Here is a 20,093-nt window from a genome sequence, read left to right on the forward strand (position 1 = left end):
CACATTTTAGTAAGGGCAACACCAGGTTAGTCAATACAAAATAGCATGGAGGAATGGAGGAACCTATTTAATTCCTTAAGGATGATCTATTTCTGCAACCAGGCAGTTAGATAGCTCAGTGGATAGACCACCAAGCCTTAATAAGTCAAGAAGACTCATCTTCCCGAGTCCAAATATAGCCTCAGGAACTCACTAGCTGGGTTACTCTGGGCAAATCACTTAACCTTGATTGACTCAGTTTCCTCATCTGTGAAATGATCTGGAGAAAGAAATGGCAAACTGCTCTAACAGCTCTTCCAAGAAAACCCCAAATGGGGTCATGAAGAATTTATTATAACTGAAAAATGACTGAACAACAGCACAATTTACAGGAACTAATGTCAGACAAGTACTTCATGTAACTACAACAATGACTTCTTCCAGAACCTAAGGACAAGGGGAATGTCTTCCTTTATCCCCTTATTACCATAACTGATTAACAGTCTAGCCCTCTGACCCTTTAATTAGATTGAGAGTAGTCTCCAAATAACATAAGGTATGTGCCATGTTTTTCTTGGTTCTGGTGGAATAAACTGGGAGCAATGGGTAGCAATTATGCAAAGACAGATTTCAGCTTAACTTAAGGGAAAACTTCCTAACAACTGAGTGTTCTGAAAGTAGGATGTACTATGTGAAAGAAACTATGTTCAAAATTGGAGGGCAGCTAAGTGGCTCAATGGACAGAATGCTGGACCTGGAATAAGGAAACGTGGATTCAAATTCTATAACATTTTCTCCCTTTCTTAATCTTAAATCTGAAAGAAAATATTTATGGCTTTACTCATCATATATTAATGAAAACAACAATAATAAAATCAATTGGCTCCCTTTGTTTTTACATGAAATCATTTCTAGATAACTTTCCATCCATCCCCTAAACCCCAGTCAATCTTTCCAGGTAACAGAATTAACAATTAAGCAAAATCACAGCACATCTTAGATAGGGGAACATCCCTTCATTTCTTCATTGAGGCCAAAATTGATCATTATAATTATGTAGTATTTAGTTTATTCTAAGTGCTCTTTTCATTTAAATTATTATTTTGACTTTTGTTTTCTAAATTTAATTACCTTTACATGAATTCACAGAAGTCTTTATGTAAATAGTGGTAATTCTGGGTCACAATGTAAAACATTTAGATCATATCACATTTTTATTATTATAACTTTTTATTGACAGAACATATGCATGATTAATATTTCAACATTGTCCCTTGCAATCACTTCTGTTCCAACTTTTCCCTTCCCTCCCTCCACCCTCTCCCCTAGATGACAGGTAGTTCCATACATGTTAAACATGTTAAAGTATATCTTAAATACAATATATTTGTACATATTTGTACAGTTCTCTTGTTACACAAGAAAAATTGGATTCAGAAAGGTAAAAATAACCTGGGAAGAAAAACAAAAATGCAAGCAGTCCACATTCATTTCCCAATGTTCTTTCTCTGGGTGTAGCTGGTTCTGTTCATCATTGATCAATTGGAACTGAATTGGATCTTCTCATTGCCGAAGATATCCAGTTCCATCAGAATTTATCCTCATATAGTATTGTTGTTGAAGTGTATAATGATCCCCTGGTTCTGCTCATTTCACTTAGCATCAGTTCATGTAAGATTATATCACTTTTTACAATGGTTGTAAAAATTTATAACTATACTATTGTTGGAATACCTGTCTTTCCATAGCATTTCTAACCTTGCCTTTTTCCCTTTTGTCATGTTGCCCATTTTGCTGGTTGTGAAGTTAAATCTCAGACTTCTTTAAATTTATTTTTTCTTCTGATTGGTGATTTGAAGAAATTTTTTTTCATATTGTTGTTAGAAATTATTTTTTTTGCAAACTGTTCACATTATTTGACCATGTATCTATTGCTTTCTTTAAGTTTCAAACTTGTACCATTTTGTCTTTTTTATCTGTTATTCTTTTTAATCTTTTATTTCTCATTTCCCTCAGATTAAAGTCTGCTCCTCTTATAAGAAAAGACTGTTTTGTTTCTGGCACAATTATTTTATCATTTTTTAAACATGAAAATTCTTCATAAGTGCTTCATAAGAAAACTCAGATATAACATCATTCTCTTACTAAAATCCATCATTATAATCTTCCCTACATTGTCTAATGTTAAATTTCAGAGTGAATATAATCATATGAATAATCATTTCCATAAATCTTCATCTTAGGATAGCAGCAGAGTGGTTAATCCACTACAACAGTTCTCAAAATGGGATGCCTAGAGGTTTGCAATTTTCATAATAATACTAAGATGTTTTAATTTCTAAAATGATAAATTTCAGTAGACATAACCTCCATAAACAAAAGCTCTTTGAGGTCCTCAAAAATTTTTAAGAATGGAATCTTAAGATCAAAAAAAATAAAGAACTACAATAGAAGCTCACACTTCTAGGTGCAATCTTTTTCCATTTTATTATGTAATATAAATCCCATTTTCTTTTGTTTTTAACTTTAGAGTAAAATAAAATAAAATACAATTTTAAGAATAATCTCTGCTCCCTTTTTCTTTTTGTATAACAGGATAGTGTAGTGAAAAGACATGGAGGGTTTAAGTCTTGCCTTCATCACCTACTACCTGTCTGATTGGGTGAACCATTTACTTCTTCCAGGATATATAGGATTTACTCATCTTTAAAACATAGTTGTTGGATTAGATGGTCTCTATGATCCCTTTCAGTTCCAGGCTCAAAGATGGCTGTGTAGAATAAGATTGCTCAGAATACTTTACTCTGCCCCACAGAGATTTTACTTAGATTTCCTGTTTTCCTCTTGGCAAACATTCACCTCTGCAATGTGAAAGCCAGTGTAGAAACTCTGGCCCAGAATTTGGGGCTATCTAAATATCTAAGCTATTCATTGGAAAATCAAATACTAAAGCTGAAGCCTAAATACTTTGGTCACATAATGAGGAGATGAGACTCACGGAAAACACCCTGATGTTGGAAAAGATTGAAAACAAAATGAAAAGGGGATACCATATGATAAGAAGGATATACAATATCAGGGATATAAGGAACAAAACATTCAAACAGACTTCCAGATACAATGGAGAACAGAACATCCAGGTACATACTATCATCCAGGCACTCATAAAGAATTCGATATAACTGAACAACAACATACTGCTTAAGTGGGCTTCAAAGTCTCAGAAGAGAAGGGAAGCTGGTGTCCTCAACAAGATTATCAGAACAAAGTGCTGTCTTTCCCCTCTCCAATTTAGTTTCCCTAATTCTGCCCTCTAACAACTGACAAAGATTCTGAGAGTTCTGGGATCTTCCCTAAGATAGTTTTTAGGGGATTAAGCAATACAAAACATCTATGCCACACTTCTCTGTACCTTCTTTATTTATATTTTTGTCTTCAACAATTAATTTCCCAAATCTCTTTCATGCTGGTGATAAATAAAGTAAATTGGATTGAATGAATTATAAAAGTCTACTACTTTTCTTGGACTGTCATTGTACTGTGAATTTTTTTTTAATCATTAAAATTTTGTTATTTATTTATATTTAATTGGTCATTTTCCATATGTTCAAGTAAGCATAATGATAGACTATATGGTATAATTCTGTAAGCATGAGAGGAATATATTTACATTTAGGAAAATGAGTTGGAAGTCAAAAATGGCAGAGAGTAGACATTGCCTGAGCTCTCTCCAGCTTCCCTCAGAGTCAATGCTATATCAAACCTCTGAATGAATTTTGGAGTGATATTTCAGACATTTGGAGTATAATAATTTTCCAGTTTAAGATAGCTTGGAAAATCATCAGGAAAGGTCTGTCTCATTGGGCAGGTGGGAACATGACCCAGAGCAAATGAAGCATGGAAAGACCTGGCCCAGGGAGGCCCTGTGCAGGGAAGCCTGGAGTAGTGAATCTAGTGGGAGGCTTTTATGTTAGTGTTAGCTATTCTATCCTGGTTCAGAAGACCAATGGGTCAGCATACCAGTGTGATATCTCCAACTCAACTCAAGAAGACAAGTTGTGAGCCCCTGAATCCCAATACAATAGGAAGGATTGCTTGGCTAGGCCCACCTAGCACAATGGGAAAGCCTTTCCAACTTCCCTCAGATTCAATGCCTCTGAATTCAAGGCCTCTGAATGGACTTCCATCCATTCTAAAATCAGTTTGTTTGTCATTTTGATAAAACAATAATATTCTCTTACCTTCATATAGCACAGTTTATTTAGCCATTCCCCAATTGATGGGCATCTACTAATTTTCCAATTCTTTGCCACCACAACAAAAATTGCTACATATGGGTCTTTTCCCCTTTTTTATGATTTCCTTGGGAGACAGACCCAGTAATAGCCCTGCTGGGTCAAAGGACATGCACAGTTTTATAGCCCTTTGGGCATAATTCCAAATTGCCCTCTGGAAGGATTAGATCATTTTACCACTCTATCAACAATGCATTAGTGTCCCAGTTTTTCCACATTCTGCCAATGTTTATCATCATCTTTTCCTGTCATTTTAGCCAATCTGAGGGTTGTGAGGTGGTATCTCAGGTTTTTTTTTTTTTTTAATATGCATTTCTCTAATCAATTGTGATTTAGAGAATTTTTTTATATGACTATAGATAGCTATAAGTTGATCATCTGAAAAATGTTTGCTTATATCCTTTGACCATTTATCAATTGGGGAATGAGTTGAATTCTTTTACATTTGAAATAGTTCTTTATATATTTTAGAAATAAGACCACCTTTATCAGAAACACTGACTGTAATTTTTCCCCCCAGATCTGTACTTCCATTTAAATCTTGTTTCTGTTGGTTTTCTTTGTGCAAACATTTTTTTTTTTAATTTGATATAATCAAAGTTGTTTATTTTGCCTTTCATTATGTTCTCTTGTTCTTTTTGGTCACAAATTCTTCCCTTTTCCAAAGATTTGAAAGGTAAATTATTCCTTGCTGTCCCAATTTGCTTATGGCATCCCCCTTTATGCCCAAATCATATATCCATTTTGATCTTATTTTGGTATGGTGTGTGAGAAGTAGATTCATACCAAATTTCTGACATATTATTTTCCAATTTCCCCAGTAACTTTTGTGAAATAGTGAGTTCTTATTCCAGAAGCTGGAGAAACTGTTTTTAAAGGTTAAAATGTTTACTTCTCTATATACTTTTGATAGCTATATTTTTGTCACAACAGTCAGAAGAGATATACTTAGAGAGTATAAGTTAACTTTAATGCGATTTCAAAAAGAAATTAGGAATGGAAAAGGTATTGGACTGAGAGAAGAGGAAAGGGGAAATAAAATGGAGTAAATTATGTCTCATAAAGAAGTTTAAAATACCTGTTACAATTGAGGGAAAGAAGAGAAAAGATGATTATTATATCATTGGATTTAGCTCAAAGAGGGAATAACATGCATATTTAATTTGGTATAGAAATTTGTCTCTCTTTATAAGGAAGTAGGAAAGGAAAAGGGAAAGCAAAGGGGGAGGCAGTTAGAAAGGAGAGTAGAAATAGAAGGTGAAAAGGAGGGGTGAAGCCGAAAAAAGGAGGACAGACTGAGGGAAATAGTAATCAGAAGAAAAATGAGACATTATTGCAAAGACCATAATATAGAGGCAATTAAGTAGTACAGGAGATATTATGCTGGGCCTGGTATCGGAGAGATCTGAGTTCAAACTTGACCTTAGACATTTAGTAGCTGCCTGACACTAAACAAGTCACTTTAACTCTATTAACCTTTATTTATTCACCTATAAAATAGGGATAATAATAGCACTTGTCTACCAGAGTTGTTATGAAGAATAAATAATATGATATCCATAATACACTTAGCCACATGCCAGGCACATAGACAGACACTTAATCAATATTTATTTCCTTCCTTCCATGTAAAATACAGTTTATAGCAATGGCTGTGTGTGAACATCTGCAATGCACTCCAAGTTCTTATATATTTGTTCTGTTTTGAAAAGCACACTGTATTTGATAGAGTGAAAGGACTCTTCAGAGGGGCTTCATTCAGGCTCTTAGCATCTTCCTTTTGGGTGTGGCAAAAGTAGATCTACTCTTGCAGTCCCATATCCCTACTATTACTACTACTACTACATGACTCCTCTTCTACTACTATTATTACTACTACTATTCTACTACTAATATTACCACTAGCTAAAACTTATATAGCACCATACAGTACTAGGTCTTGTGTTAATCACTTTACAGATAACTCTTTTGATAGTCACAAGAACAATGAAAGGTAGATGCTTTTATTAAACCCATTTTATAAATGAGGAAACTGAGGCAGATATGTTAAATGATTTTCTGAAGGTAACACAACTAGTAATTGTTTAAGACCAAATTTGAACCCAGTTCTTTTTTTGTTGTTGTTGAAGTTGAGGTTAAGTGACTTCCCCAGAGTCACACAGTTAGGAAGTGTTAAGTGTCTGAGGCCACATTTGAACTCAGGTTCTCCTGACTTCAGGACTACTACTCTATCCATTGTGCCATCTAGCTGCTTCTCTGAAGCCAACTTTGAACTCAGATAGGGCTTCCTGACTCCAGACCACAACTATATCCATTGTGACACCTAGTTGTCCCTTTAGGCATTCTCTTCATTTAAATATATTGCTCTTCTTATTCTTATTTCATTTGTATTTCAGTCATAGAGATTTTCCCAGCATCTAAATTTCTCATCTTCATCATTTATTTCTGCTTAATGTCATGTATTTTTTAAATCAAACTCCAAGTGCTATGTAAATGACTAATACTAATAGTAAGTATTGATACAGTACTTTAAGGTTTCCAAAGAACTTTGCAAATATTGCCTCATTTGAGACCCACATGAACTCTAGGAAATAGTTGCTGTTTTTATCCTTGTGAGGAAACTGGGGCAGATTAAAATTAGGTGACTTATCAGGTGACATTCAATTGGGAACTGCCTGAGGCTGGATTTGTACTTGTCTTCCTGATTCCAGGTCCAGCAGCTAACTGCCTCAATGTAGAATTGCATGATGTAGTATCATCATATAGTAATATCAGCAGAGCACTGTATTTAAGGAAGTAAAGGAAGAATTATGAAGAAAACGACAATACATATAGTATTAGCTTATTTCCTAATGACTGTGCCCCTTTCCTCAATTTTGAAACATATAGAAATACATTTTTAAAAAATGTTGATGGATTTTTACTGCCTGACTATATACTGCTGGGTGTTTCAATTGCCTTTAGTCTACCATACACAAATATATCTGTTACTTGTCCAAATTGAAATTCTTGGACAGCTATTCCTATTCCAGACTTTAGAATTAATCTTCTATATTTATTTTGAAACATTCTGGCATTTGTTAATCTCACTTAAAATCTTTATGATGCATTTCATATGTGAGCTAGGAGCACAGCATATTTTCATATAGCAATAGTCTTTTATATTGATGAGGAAATTCTTGTTTGATTTGGAGCATTCATAAGAGACCTTAGCAATTCCTTCATATGTCTTGAATACTATAGTTTTTCAATGAAGTTCTTAAGATATTTTATACTATAGTAGTTCAATACTACTTAAAAAAAAAAAAAAAAAACTTTTCCATAACTATTTTCTCATGGTGACTATAGAGTCAAATGAAGTAAAAAACTCTCTAGTTTTACTCATGAGATAGTACATGACACTGTGACACCATTGAACATGGAATAATTGTGATCTTTTCATATTATTGGAACAATTATAAAAAAATGTTACCAGATGAAGCTATAAGCTGGAAATTTCATTTCTCAACCATTAATTTAGTAGATAAACAAAGGATCTCCCCCTCATCATAATAACAATATACTTTATGCTAGTTATACACTTTAAATTCTCCCTCATCTCCTTTTTTTCCCCATTGTTTCTTATATGCAAGAGGAAATGGTAGGAGGGTATCAAAAGTACAATATTAACTCAGGTTTCCTTCACTGATATTCACTTCCTTAGAAGAAAGCAATACAGTGGATAGAATTCTGAACAAATTTGGATAAGCATCTTTATTCCATTCTCTAGAATTAGTCTCATTTTTATTTTGAGATATTCTGGCATTTGCTATTCTATACTGAAAAAACTTTGTGGTGCAGATCAGGAAGTCAAGAGGATCTGAATTCAAAACTGTGTGACATTGGGCAAATCAATTAACTCTGCCTCAATTTCCTCATTTCTAAAAAAGTAAATAATAATAGGACCTACCTCACAGGGTTACCTCCTGGATCACTGCCTGTGAGCTATGTCATGCAGGGTTATCCAAGACCACCAGATCTTAATACAGAGTTTTGATAAAAGATGATTTACTGGAGAAGGAAATGGAAGATGTCTCCAAAATCTTTGCCAAGAAAATCCCATGGATAATTTTAAAATGATAAAACATACAACACTGTAAGATGAGCCCCTCAGGTTGAAAGGTGTCCAATATGCTACTGGTGAAGAGTTGGAGGACAACTACAAGTAACTCTAGAAAGAAAGAAGCAGCTGGACCAAAGCTGAAAAGCTTAGCTGTGGATGTAACTGGTGACAAAACAAAAGTCTGATATTATGCTGTTCAATATTGTATTAGAAGCTGGAATGTAATATCTATGAACCAAGGTAAGCTGGATATGATCAAACATGAGAATGAAAGATTTCACATCAACATCTTGGATGTCAGTAAGCTGAAATAGAGGGGAATAGGTAAATTAATTCAAATGATCACTACATACACTACTGTGAGCAAGAATCTCTTGGAAGAAATAAAATAGCCCTCATATTTAATAAAAGAGTGAGAAAAGTGGTACTGGGGGATAATCTCGAAAATGACAGAATGAGTTATTGCTTTCAAGACAAACCATTAAACATCACAGTAATCCAAGTCTATGCTCTTACTACTAATGCTGAAGAAACCAAAGTTGTTAGTTCTATGAAGACCTACAACATCTTTAGAAGTAACAACCTCCAAAATGCCACATTCATTACAGAGGAATTAGAATGCTAAAGTAGGAAATCAAAATATAAATAGAATAACAGGCAAGTTTGAATATGGAGTGCAAAAGGAAGTGGGGCAGAGACTAATAAGAGTTTTGTCAAGATAACTTTGATGATAGCAAACCCTTTTTCAATAATCCCCAAAGTTGACTCTACACATGGACATCACCAGAGTGGTTATATACTTTGCATGGGGGAAGAAAAATGGGATTAAAAAAAAACCCTCTATGCAGTCAGTTAAAACAAAACCAGGAGCTAACTGTGGCTCAGATCATGAGCTTATTGCATAATCCAGACTTAAATTAAAGAAATAGGGAAAATCATCAGACTGTTTAAGCATGACCTAAATAAAATCTCTTATGATTATGAAATGGAAGCAATGGATAGATTTGAGGGACTAGATCTAATAGAGTGCTTGAAGAACTATTGATAGAGTTTTGCAATATAGCACAAAAGGCAGCAACAATAATAACAAAAACTAGAAAGAAAAAAAAAAGAGCAAAAAGGCCTAATAGATGTCTGATGAGTTTTTACAAATAGTTGAAGAAAGAAGGAAAATGAAAGGCAAAGGAGAAAGGGAAATGTGTCCCCAGCTGAATGCAGAATCCATTCTATAGGAATGCAGAAGAGATTAAAAAGGTTTGCTTGAATGAGCAAAGCAAAGGAATTAGCAACAACAGCAACAAAACAAAAAAGAATGAGAAAGACAAGGTATCTTTAAGAAAATTAGAGATATCAAGGAATGTTTCATGCAAAGAAATGGACATGATTTAAAAAAGAACAGTACAAGGCAGGAACTTAACAGAAGCAAAAGAGATTAAAAATAGGTGGCAAGAATATACAGAAGAAAGATCTTAATATCACTGATAATCATGATGGGGTGGTTACTATCTAGAGCCAGATGTCCAGGAGGTTGAAGTGAAGTGAGCCTTAAGAAGTATTTCTGCCAATAGAGCCAGTAGTAGGTCATGAAATTCTAACTAAAATCCTAAAAAAGGATGCTTTTAAAGGCCTGTACTCTATAGCAAATTTGGAAAACTCAACAGTGGTCACTGGATTAGAATGATCAGTTTATGTCCACTTCTTAAAGAAGGCAAATGCTGGGGCAGCTAGATGTGCAGTGGATAGAGCATTGGCCCTGAAGTCAGGAGGACCAGAGTTCAAATCTAGCTTCAGACACTTAACACTTCCGGGCTATGTGACCCTAAGCAAGTCACTTAACCTCAATTGCCTCAAACAGCAACAAAATAAAGGCAAATGCCAAAAAGTGATCAAAATGCTCATCAATTTTACCCATTTCTTGCTAACAAGAATATACTTAAGATTCTGCAAGCTAGACCAGTAATATGTGAAATTAAAACTACAAGAAGTTGATTTTCAAAGAGGCAGAGAAACTAGAGACCAAATTGCCAGCATTTATTGTATTATGGAAAGCAAGAGAGTTCCAGAAAAGCCTCTACTTCTGCTCCATTGAGTACATTAAGGCTTTGGACTGTGTGAATCAAAACAAAATGTGGCAAGCTTCTTAAAGAGATGGGAGTACCAGATAATCTTATTTGTCTTCTGCAGAACACAATAGTATATAGGTCAAGAAACAACAATTAAAACTGAAATATTCAGAGAAATACTTAGATTACATCAATCTCTCTATAGATAAAAAGTTCATAGATAATAGATGACAAATAGATTGATAGATGGATAAACTTCCTTGAGTGTTTATGAGGTTCCAGACTGTCCTAAGCTCTGAGGATGCATGCAAGTAAACAAGATCATGGATCTAACCCACTAATGGGGGAAAGCAATACAAAAAGAGAAGCTGGAATGAGGGTGTGGAAGTATGGGGAGACAAGCAAGTAGCAGCATAATATAGAGATATCTTAAGAGCACCATGAAGTTCTGGGTAAAAGTTTAATTATCAAAATTGGGGGAATCTAAGTGTGGAATTTAAAGTTTAGGTGTTGGAAAAAGATGAGACTGATGACTGGAGTATCGGTAGCATGGCAAGGAAATGACCAAAAGTCTTGAATAAGGTACATTTTAAACTATTAATACTTTAGAGTATAATTATATGAGATTATTTTTTAAGTTTGAAGGTAAGAGACAGAATAGAGATGCAAAGAGTTTCTGAGAACAAAGGACGAACTTAGCTTTTTTTGATTTTGTCTAAAGGAGCTAAGAAGTAAAATTGAATTAAAATTTAAAATTTAAGAGCCAAGATGAAACTACAGTGAGATGGGAAGAATTGGGACTCGGGGTAACAAATTTAGAGGATATAAAACTTTAACAATGAGCAATCTTTCAATGGAAATCTTTAGTTTTCCATCCTACTTAAAAGGCTCTGCTTCTGACTTTGCCATCGTGATCTAGTTGTCTGTAGGCTTGGAACTTTGCTCAGCATATGAGGGTCTTTCATCCTAGACGATCCATCCAGAACAACAGCCATAGCATTCTCCTCCTCACTTCTCTAGACATTGCCACCTGCCCTTTCTGTGGGCATTTTCACTCCACCCACAAGAAGATACTTTTCAAGTATTTTTTATGTGTTGTTTTCCCCCAGTAGAATGTAAGCATCTTAGGGGAAAGGATTGATTTTCTTTATGCTTGAATTTTTATTCATACAATTTTGTACAGTCCCTGACATTTGTTAAATGATGAAATTCTGAATGGTTTGTTGAACATAGAGAAACTGAAGAATGGATCCCTGAGGCATGCAGGGAGAAAGTATTAATAGAAATCAGTTTAGTTCTGTGGTACCACACTCTGGAGTTCATCCAATCAGAAATCCAAGTTATGTCAAACCCCTGAGACCCAAACCCCTGAGACCCACCATCTCTAGGGGTCTTGGGCAACTTCATCTTGCTATTTTCTGTTGTAAATTTCAGTCATGTCCCTAAGGTTAAATTTTCCCTCTAAATTTATTTATTGGCTACTGCCTTCTTTTGGGTCACTCCACAGCATATTGTCTCATGGTGTCTTTCTCCTTACCCTTACCTCATGCAATGTGGTATTTCTCCTACCTCCACTATGCTTCTCAAACCCACTTTTCCTTATAGCTAACTTACTCTTTTAGAATGCTAAGTCCCTTTCAGGATTTAGTCTGCCAGCTAAGGACATGCACTAACCTCATGGGATGCTTCCTTGCTGCTGGGCAATTGTAAGTTCCACAAAGGAACTTGTCTTTCATGATGCTCTTATACTCCATGCTATATTTGCCATTCCCGGTGTCTATTGTATCCCTTCATTTTGCCCGGAACCTCTTCTCTAAATAAACCTACCTTTTGCCAAAGAGAATGGCCACTGTGAATTCTTCACATGACCAAACCCCAACTTGTGGTACCTGCCATCTGATATCTACACTACCCACATCAACAAGCACTTAATAAAGCTTGTCTATCTCCCTGCCAGAGTTTCTCCATTCCAGTGTCAGTCATGGTCCTCTTTAAGAATGAAGGTCAAACAACAATAACAATAATCACAAATAAATGATAGAATTAGAATTAGTATCCAAATCTCTAGATTCATAGTCCAGGTACCTTTCTCTTTGAAGATGCTCCCTTTATATCACGTTCAGCACTTACGAAAGAGAAATAATAACACCTGCCTTATCCATATTTTGATCATTGTCTTAGAGAAGGAAAGAGATGTTAGTTATCATGTATGTAATTCAATCCCCCCCTTTTTTATAGATGAGGAAACTGTTGCTAAGAGAGTGATAAATAAAGAAACAATATTCAAATTGATGCCGTTTTCCTCAAAATCTACAGACTACAGGAGCAACCTGCTAGTGGCTGCTAGGGATCTAATTCTGATCAGCAGAATAGATCCCTTCATGTGAGAGGATGATAACGATAATGATACAAGGACACTAAGAGGCAGCTGCATTCTCTGACTTCCCTCCTCTTCCCTCTTGCCTCCCATTTATTTCATTCCCAATTCACAACATTTGGGTCAGTAAAGGCCTATTTGCAATTCTTTCAAGTGTGTTAGGATTCACAACTGTGGGGACTTTCAGAGAACTGACCTGCCCCTTAATGGTACTGTCCCCTTTAACCCTTTACAGGGTTTCTGGGTTTTTCACTTTAAGGTGGTCCTTAAAGAGGATAATAGGATAAGTGATAATAAATATGAAGTTTTCTTTATAAAATTAATAAACTCCACATATGCAAGACATTAATTCTCCTCCCTAGCCCCCCCCCCCCATGTCTCTTTGTCTCTGTCTCTTTGTCTCTCTGCTCTCTCTGTCTCTGTCCCTGTGTCTATCTCATTTTCTTTTTCCTTATTCCCTTTTTCTTCTCATATTCCTTCACTATTTGTTTCTATTTCTGGTTACTTATTCCCTGCTTTTTGTTTTGGTCTTTCTAGAATTATCATTGGAATTACTTCACCAGATAATTACTTTCAAGATTCTATTGTTGGCTGACCATTGTTCCAGACCTGAGTTGAAAATTCCCCATTTGCTGAGGGGCAGGGATTACTCTTCATGTTTAAATTCAGTTCTTCACTCCTGCAATAAAAAGGACACTTATCACCTCCATTATATCAAGGGGATTACTGAAAAGCCTTCTGAACCTCATAAAGCACACTGGGAAAGGAGGTTTTGTGCACTAATTGTTGTGATTTCTTATAATTATCTTGCAGGCTTTTTAAAAAAATGGCAATACTGAAACCTTTTAAGCATAATACATTTTTCTCTTTAAGGAAGGCACATTTCATGAGCTTGGATGTCTCATTTGCACTTAGGCTATTTCCCTCATGCCATCATTATTTGTGTATACAGCTTTCTTCCTTATTAGCTTGATTATTAGTTCCTTGAGAGCAGGGCTTTTGTGCTGCACAATACATATTATTGTGTCCCTAGCCTTGCATATAGTAGGTACTTCATTAATGATTGTTGAATGAAATGTCTGTTGAGTGAAGTAACTCTCCCGAGAAATGCCTACAAGTACTCCTTGCCTATAATTTCTAACTCTTTAAGCACAGACATTGTGTCATCCAAATAAAAATTTCACCTCAGGACCTTCATTTCTTCAGTCTAAGTCTTTGATCCCTGTTAAACTCAATATGTTTTATGTCCAGCTGTGTTGCCTTGTTCTTCCCAAGAGTATAAGGAAGACACCAATTATTTATTTTCATAGAATATTAGACCCAGAAGGAATCTTAACCACTATCCAGTCCAAATTCCAAAGGAAGTAGATAGAAACTGTGATCCAAGGCATTTGAGGGACTAATCCTGGCTCATAGAAACAGTCTTCTTTCTTCTTTTTGCTTCTTCTAGTAAACGATGTGAGGCATTTATTTTTGTTTTGTTTTTGTGTTTCAGAAAGTCAAACAATAGGTGTGTGGGAAGGATAGGGATAGTTTTCCTCTTCTCTACTTTTTATTTTTCTGTAATATTTTGCTTTACTCAGTATAGTATATAGTATAGTATATATAGTATAAAATATTATTTTTACAAAAATTGTCATATAGTGGGACATTATAAGAATGCTTATTCACTTTCCATCTTTAGTAATCTTTCAGAATTTCAAGTGATCTAACTAGCACCTTACATTAATCCAATGTTGTACATGTATTTAAAATAATGCAATTGCTTGAGCAGCTTTGCTCATCTTTTGTTCTGTCCATCAGTTTCATTTTAATCATAACAACTCTTTTTGTAGGATTTTAATATTGACAAAGTGCTTAAAAATTTAGTCAATACAAGCATTATGAGTTCTATTTTATGTATAAAGAAACTGAGGTTAAGAGAACAAGTGATTAACCCATGGTCACACAGCCAGTAATGATCAGAGCCAAGATTTCATTGTAGGTATCCTTACCCCTAACCCAGTAATCAGTCTTCCACCATTCCACAATAGTATAAAAATTTTTGCAATAAACTATTAACCTATTTTGATTGTTTACTATTGCTAAGAAGAAAAACAACACCGTTACCTTTGTTTAGCATTCAGCAGCTTCCAAAGCTCTCAATAATCACTTCATAATTGACTTGGAAAGGAATATAGAGGGCATCTATGATGTCTCACTCACCATCTAAATGAGGAAGATTAAATGACTTTCTTGTGGTCACATAGATAGTAATTAGCACAGCAGGAAACTTTAGTCCAAGTTCCAAACTTCCAAATCAATCATTCTTTCTACTATACCTCAATGACAATTATGATTATGATCTTAACTATTATTTTATAATCCTATGTAGTTTTAAAAATGGTCTCACATATATTATCTCTTCTGGGGGAAGAAGAATGAGACAACTTTACAGAGTAGGGAAAAATCAGTTTACTTTAATCTTTTCTAGAACAGAACATGGTATTACTCTGAATTCTCTACCTGGAATTATTTTGAGACATTGTAACACACTTTTATGTCTAATTAGGACGTTGATGATTCAGTCTCTGAAACCTTAATATTCAATGATGCCACTAGGGGGAGAAAGTGCACCATGATTGATTTTCCCATAGCCAACTACAATGGCCCTTCCAATCTAAGGGATCATTAAGTTCAATTTCTTGCCCATAATAATAATAATAATAATAATAATAATATGCCTTTTTTTTTACTCTTGTTATGATCCAACATTTTGGCCATTTAAAATGGTGTCGTTAGTGATAATTTATAGAACTTTTCTTTATTGGTAATTCTACATAATTAAAGAGAAGTCAATGTTGTTTAATAATGTTTTTAGCTGTCTGACTTTTCATGGCCTCTTTTGAGAATTTCTTGGCATAGTTAATGGATTGGTTTGCTAATTCTCCAAATTATTTTATAGGTAAAGAAACTGAGGCAAACAGGGTTAAGTGAATTTTCCAAGTTCATGTAAATAATAAGTTTTAGAGGCTAGATTTTCTTTCTTTTTTTTGGTAAGGCAGTTGGGGTGAAGTGACTTGCCCAGAATCACACAGCTAGTAAGTGTTAAATATCTCTGACTGAATTTGAACTCAGGTCCTCCTGATTCCAGAGCTAGTGCTCTATCCACTGTACTATTAAGCTGCCCTCTGAGGTTGGATTTGAAGTCAAGAAGAGAAATCATCTTGATGCTAGGCTTAGCATTCTATCTACTCTACAACCTAATATAATGGAAGGACTACTGTTTTTAGAATCAGATCATAGATTTTGTTCTGAATCCTGACTGTGATCTTAAATAAGCAAACCACTTATGCTCTCTGTACCTCAGGATCCTCATTTGTATAATGAGGCAGTAAGACTAAGGACACTTGTGGTGTTTTAAGCACACTATATATGTATATCTATATATGTATGCATATAGATAGACATACAGACATATTTATATATTTTTGTAAAAGCCGTGCTATTTTGCCTCATGCAGCTTATACCCAATAATTCAATAATATATAATAAATATATAGTTATTATATGCTATATAAATAAAATGAAAATAATATAAATATTTAATATAATTCAATGATAGAGCTATAAAGGATCAGGAAAGACTTGTTATTGTTGTTGTTCAGTTGTTCACTCATGTCTCACTCTACCTAATCCTATGGACCATAGCATCCCAGGCCTTTATATCCTCCTTTATTTCTCAAAATCTGTCCAAATTCACATTCACTGTGTCTATGACATTTATCTATCTAAGTGAATATTGTTCATTCTGCTTTTTCATGACCTCATTTGGGAATGGTTTGACATTTCCTTCTCCAGCTTATTTTAGAGATGAGGAATTGAGGCAATGAAAAGTAAGTGATTTGCCCAGGCTCACACATCCAGTAAGTTACTGAAGCCTGACTTGAAGTCATGAAGATGTTCTTTCCACTGTGCCACCATTTTTTTCCTTTTGTCTTTATTCTTTTCCAACATCAGAATCTTTTCCAATGAGTCCATCCCATCCTCTCATTTTGTGGTCAAAGTATTGAAGCTTTAGCTTCAATATTTGACTTTTGGGTGAATAGCTTAAAATACTGCTCCTTGCTGTCAGGGACTCTCAAAAGTTTTCTACAGCACAACAATTCAAAAGCATAAATTTTGTGGTGATCTGCTTTCTTTATAATTATTTCCTCAGGGTTACACAGTTTTTAAGTATCCGAGGTCAAATTTGAGCTCAGGTCCTCTAAACTACAAGCCTGGTGATCTATTACTGTCATTTCCTGAATTTTAAAAGCCTGAATGTTTTGCATACTGGTCTCCTCAGAGTAGGCCAAATACCCATGATATTGGGAATAAGATTTATTTAGGAGTTTGAAGTGTCAATAAAGAAAAGAATAACCAAGAAAAAAGCTACTTTTGAATGTTTTCTTTCTTTGTGAAGAGAATTGGAGTTAAGTAATTTTTTCAGGGCCATGCTAGTAAGGGTGGAAGGCCTAAATTGAATTCAGGTGCTCTTGATTTCAGAACTGGTGGTAGGTGATTTTTTTCTGTCCTAAAAAACTTTTTTTCACATATAACTTTTTGTTGATTTTTAGAAAATATCAGGTATTTCTCAATAATAGAAATAAGATTGATGAGTCACTTCATTTCCATGAGCCACTTTTTTCTTAAAGTTAGTAATGATCTTGTAGCATCTATAACTATTTGTGTGATAGTCATTGTGAGAGTTTTTGAATAATAATAATTAGCATTTCTATCCTTGAAGACTTGCAAAATGCTTTTCAAATATTATCTCATTTTATGTTTATAACAACCCTAGAAGGAGGGTGTGATTAATACTCTCATTTAAGAGATAAGAACTCTGAGGCAGACAGAATTTAAATGACTGGCTCAGCTTCACACAGAAAGTATCTGAGACCAATTTTGAATTTGGATTTTCCTGATGTCAGGTTCAGCACTTTATCCATTGTGCCAACTAGCTACTTCAATGAAAAATTTATAATTTTCTTGGTGTTGTCAGAGAAAGGGAGGGGAAAAAGAGGGGAGAGAGAGAGAGAGAGAGAGACAGAGAGAGAGAGAGAGACAGAGAGAGAGAGAGAGAGAGACAGAGAGAGAGAGACAGAGAGAGAGAGAGACAGAGAGAGACAGAGACAGAAAGACAGACAGAGACAGACAGCAGACAGAGACAAAGAAAGAGAAAGGGAACATGGTACTTCCAGTTTCATTCTTAATAAATGGATATTCTTTTTCCCAAGGGAAGAAAATATCTTTTTTAAGGGGAAAAATCATGAAGTCAGATAGCTTTTGTTCAAAGTTGTACTTCTACAATTAATAACATGTTCTTAGAAAGGTATGTCCATTCCTTCTCTCATTTCTTTCTTCAGGCTATACTTAACTTCCCATTCACCTTCCAGTGAAGCTGTCTGTTTCCACATTAGCAACAAGCATGCTCTACATAGATAAGAAAATATGCTTTAATAATTAAATATAATGAACCTTTTGCATTAAATCTTTTAAATATTATTTTAAAATCAGAAGATTCCACAGATTTTCATAAATGGAAAAGAATTTACTTATAATCTAATATCATTCATTTACATATGAATAAACTGAGGTGGTGTAGAAAAACAGATTTTCCTAAAGTCATCTAGCTAGTTCCATATGAAGATTCCCATTTATTCTGGGCCTCTTGAAATGCTATAATTACCTAAAAACAATCTAATCGATTCAGAGTTGACTATTTATTTTCACATCTCTTATCAGGTATGTTTGGAGCACAAAGACTGGTATTTCAGATTAGGAAACAAATTAAGAAATATAATTTCTTTTCTTCTATATTAACTAGCAATATCATAATGAGAATTTAAAAGTATTCTTATTATCTCCCATTTGTCCAAGCCATATTAATCAATAATCCTCTATTTTTTGTTTTCTGTCCTGGTAAAATGTATTTATATAGTTGCTCAACTTTAAAAATGGTGAGAGCAACTAATGTCACCCATCCCATTTTAAGCATGTTACAGTTGATATTAGGTGCCTCCCTTTCTTGTGATTCAGCCCCTTTAAAGGGGCTGTGATTTCTAAGGTCATTTTGCTTTGACTGATTGCCACAAGTCAATCTGAATGATAGGCTATCCTGCTTTTCCTAAAGCTTATGACTTGGCCTAATGATTGGAAGGTGTACTTTAGGACATTTTAATAGTATTTCTTCTGCTTCTTCTGTCTGTGGTTGTCATGTTTCTCGATGCAAAAGAGACAATGTTTTCTGCTGTCATCATTATACACACCACGCCCAGGAAAATGGTGTTATGATGACCATCCAACAGAAGATAGATAACTCAGCAGAATACACCATAGAAACCTAGTAGTTCAAATAGCCACTAGAGGGCAATGTTATCAAACAAAAAAACCAAATAGCTTTTATTTTTATTTTTATTTTTTTTGGACACATATCTTTTCCCAAGCTGCCCCCATTCCTTGAGAAGACTGGCAGAGAAAAATGATACCAGCCATTTATGTTTTAACTAGTGCAAGAAGAAAAAGTTTTTCTTTCAGTTTGGGATCTTGGTTAAACTCCAAATTATCCACCCCTCTTGTGTTTCTTCCCCCATCTCCCACACACTGTTATCATTACATTTCTGGCAGTAGGGGGGGAAAATAACCCGATACAACCTTAATCACAGGAGTGAATGTCTCCCTGCCAAAGCAATGCTAAAGTAATTATCCCTGAGACTCTAAGAAAAATACAGCTTTCTTTCTATATCAGTACTGTCTTATACATTTATTGGAAGGCATAGCAGCATTTTTTCCAATACTTTTTCCCTACTCTTTAATATCTTACTCCTTTACTCCATGGGTCTCAAGCTCCCGTTAGTTTACCCATTCCTTGGCACATTAATATGCTTTATTTAGGTACAATCTGGTAAGAATCTGGGACCCAGAAAGTTTCACTTTAAAAGAATCTCGTTTGACTGTCCACCAAGCATTGAATTGGGGAGGAAGGAAAGGGGAAGACTCCCAGATAGGACAGACAAGTCATGGCTGTCACATCAGATGTGAATGGATGGTTTGGCAAAGTTGAAAGGAGCATCAATATTCTATTGGTGTGATGCCTTTAAAAGTCCCTGAGGTCAATGTGTTTATAGTTCTACTTCATTCTTCATTAGTTTATACATGTATTCCCCAGTTCCTTGTATCTACTCCTATACATTATTTCCTGTAAGAGAAAATAATACAAATTCAGAGGAAAAGCAACTAAGGAAATCTTAGTTCCA

Source organism: Sarcophilus harrisii, chromosome 1, assembly GCF_902635505.1.
Source record: "Sarcophilus harrisii chromosome 1, mSarHar1.11, whole genome shotgun sequence".
Lineage (NCBI taxonomy): Eukaryota > Metazoa > Chordata > Mammalia > Dasyuromorphia > Dasyuridae > Sarcophilus > Sarcophilus harrisii.